A 3,522-nucleotide genomic window follows, 5' to 3' on the forward strand; every position below is an offset into this window, starting at 1 on the left:
GCTTCAATGCTTAACTAATTAATTCAAGTGATTAACTAATTGGTTCGATTGCTTAACTTATATGATACCAATATGGTCTTTTATGTAAGACCGCCTTATAGAAAAGTTTGTATTTTCTCTGCTATTTCTCGTTCTCCTCTGCAATCGTTTCCATCCTCTACAATTTTTCTTCTTCTCCACCATGGCAGTCACGAGTGTAAAACCGTCTTACAATTCTACTTCCACGACGTGAACGAGCAATCCCCGGCCGTCGCGTTGATTGCCCAACCGACAGGAGACAACAACAACTCAGCCTTGGGATTCGGAAGCCTGTTTAATTTATGGCGGATGATCCACTTACCGTTAGCCCTGACCCGAACTCGAACCTTGTTGGTTGGGCTCAAGGTTTGTAAGGGGAAGCCTCTCAAGAAGGTGTGAAGTTGATCATGAATCCGGTGAGAGAGTTTCCGGTTGTCGGCGGAACCGGGGTTTTTCGGATGGCTCGTGGATATGTCGTGGCTGAAACTTACTTCTTTAATCTTACTACTCGAAGTACCATTGTTGGATACAATGTTACCATTTCTCACCTTTAATTTGGAAATATTAATTACATGTCCGATCTAGGTCAATTGATGTAACACCCCGACAATTCTCTCTTTTCTAAAATAATCTTTTAATATAAAACGTAGAAAATTATCAAGGCATTATCGCCCGTGTGAAAACGTAACGGCTTATTCAGAGTTTTGCAGCGGAAAACATAAAACTAATTTTAGGTTTATAAATAATCGATTACAGGTTTAATCCCAAAAACCAATAAACAAAAAAATAAGGAAATATAAATAGTACGACCAGTTTAAAGTCCAATTAAACAAACCCAAGTCAACTTAGCAAATCAAAACTAAATACAAGCTCTCTATTCCCGATCCCAATGATGCAACATCTTCAAACCTGCAGATGGACAATGCTTATTGATCCTTAGAGACTGCTCACCAAAGATTGGGTCATCACAGGATCAATAAGGCATAGCCATGATCAACATGCACAAGCAAAAGCACGTAATCAGCAAAGCTGAGTACTACATACTAAATCAATAATAATCCTAACATGATTCTATTAAACGAGCAACCCTAACATGATACTAATGAACACAAACAAGGGCAGATAAAACATGATAGTTTGACGACCATACTTGACCAGACTAGACTAGGCTAGACTTTTAGCAATAATATTATTTTAGTTGAAATAGACAATGGACCGAGTTGACCATCCAGAAGTCTTCACTAAGGAAGACGAGGTACGGGCGCGACTCCGTAACCTCAGTGACCTGCGATATCGAGGAACGTTTAAATAAAAATAGGACACGGTGATCAATCCGGTCCCAGAAAAGGCCATGGGCTACCACCATGAACCCCAACTCCTGTTTGTCCGTCACTTCAGACGTGCACAGTCTAAAGCTATTGCTATTCAGTTTCACTTTACATGATTTACAAATTGAGATTCCGTTATGACTCAACCATTACATAAGACAGACAATTCACCTTTGTTCACAACTGTTTTTATCTTGGAATTAAGTAAGTGATCATAAAAGCATAAATCAAGACTCATTCCAACTTAACCAACCTTTCCTTTAACCATGAGCAACCCTGTATATGGGCATAGAGTTTCAACTTACTAAACAAGGTCCTCCGCCCTTATAAAGTAGTGAAAAGATAGAAAGGGAACAACAACCAATCGATCCAACCCAATCATATAGAATAATCTAGTGTTCCCAACCAACATGTTTGTATCAAACATCCATACTAACATGTTACAGTTCTTATAGTGCAAAATAAGTTCAATAAGTTTGTCCAACAGTATTAAACATGCACATTCCATATAACCAAGTTTGTCTATAATATCAACATCACCAAGTTCAACAATAATATCAACATGATTTCAACAATTAGCACACATTCCAAGCACGCAGGTATGTACGTACCTTGTGTAAACAAACTGCAAGACCACTTTAATAATTCAAAAGTCGCCTACGGAGAATTCTCCACCTAACAACAACCAATATAGACTCATATCAATTCATATTGAATTTTCAACAACATTAGGGAGCTTCAAACCCTTCCTAAACATAATTAGAACATTTTTCAATATCGAAACTTGAATATTTGGTTTCCTAGCATCATAATTATTATATTAATTATTGAAATTCGTTGAAAACTTTCAAAGCATCATACTTTAAATTTACAGCAATCTAAAATAATTAAAAGCTTACTCAAAATATATTCGACATCTTTAAAATCATAAAAATAATAACTTTAATAATATATAATCTTTCTATTATGATTTAAAGCCTTTAAAACCTCAAAAGTCACACTTTACTACTTAAAAGCACTAATTTAACCAATATAATATAATCTGAAAATTAGTAACTTTATTATATAATTCGTATAATCTGAAATCTATAATTTAAATCATAAAACTATAACTTTAATTCAAGAAAATATAATTCGAATTAATAAAACATGATTAAACCCTAACTTATATTTTAATCAAAAACTGAAAATTAATTCGTTTATAATCTCAACCCAAATCTGAAAATCATGTTCAAACCATAAAAATTATAAATTTAATATCAAGAACATAATTTAAATTAACAACTATATTTAATTAAAATAATTAGTTACTTAGGGTTTAAGAAATAACCAAGAATTAAAGAGGAGAGAGGAGGCTGGCCGGCGGAGCACAGGCGGCGCGGCACAGGGCGGTGGTCGCGGGGAACGGGCGACGCGGCTGGAGCCTGGTGGTGGTGACTACGGTGGTCGCACTTAGTCGTGCTTGGCTGCTGTCGTGAAAATGAAGAAACAAGAAAGAGGATGATGGAAAACGTTGGTTGGCGAGTTGGGCGGTGCAGCAACAGTGCACGGTGGCTGTGATGGTGCGGCGCAACCAGTTGCGCAGTGGTGGTGGCGGCAGAGAGCAACAAAAACAACCAAGAGGATAAGAATAAGAACGAAGGAGAAGCAAGAACAATGAAGCAAGAGATGGAGGAGTTACCGGCGTTTGAAGCTGCGGTGAGGGACAACGGTGGTCTCCGACGACTGGTTTGGCGGCGTGGCGGAAGCAACAATGAGGTTGAGGGTTGAGGGTCCTGGTTCACGTGAAAGTGAAGGAGAAGGGAAGGGGTTTTGGGTTTTGGGTTTTCACGTGAAATAGAAAGAGGAGGGAGTAAAGAATTTGAGTTTTTGTTATTTGGGCTTTATCATTTTGGGCTAGAACTAGGATTGAGTTTAAGTGTTTGAATCCAAAACCCATTAGGATTGTTTTCCAAATTCAAACGGTTTTTGTAATTCGATTTCTTTTCAACAAAAAGTTCTAAAATAATTTTAATTTCATAAATCGTTGAAATATTTAAAACGTATAAAAATAAATATTCGTTACTTAAATATTTATTTCAAAATTCGTAAATTCTATTTTAATATAATTACTTATACGTTAAAATATATTAATAAAATGTATAAAATTACGGGGGATTACAATCTACCCCTCTTA

At 36.4% G+C, this 3,522-nt stretch overlaps 1 long non-coding RNA gene across 2 annotated transcripts; it reads right to left on the minus strand.

Annotated features, from left to right (window-relative positions):
- Window positions 1-737: 737 nt before the first annotated feature.
- LOC130459762 (uncharacterized) lies at window positions 738-3,172 on the minus strand. 2 transcript variants are annotated; one of them, XR_008919358.1, is made up of 4 exons: window positions 3,028-3,172; window positions 2,677-2,900; window positions 1,958-2,021; window positions 738-961 (listed from the first exon to the last, which is right to left on the minus strand). It is a non-coding gene; the product is annotated as an uncharacterized lncRNA (long non-coding RNA). The 2 variants fall into 2 exon arrangements; XR_008919357.1 differs by having other exon boundaries at window positions 2,677-3,158.
- Between the last annotated feature and the right edge of the window lie 350 nt (window positions 3,173-3,522).

Source organism: Spinacia oleracea, chromosome 4 (genome assembly GCF_020520425.1).
Source record: "Spinacia oleracea cultivar Varoflay chromosome 4, BTI_SOV_V1, whole genome shotgun sequence".
Taxonomy (NCBI): Eukaryota; Viridiplantae; Streptophyta; class Magnoliopsida; order Caryophyllales; family Amaranthaceae; genus Spinacia; species Spinacia oleracea.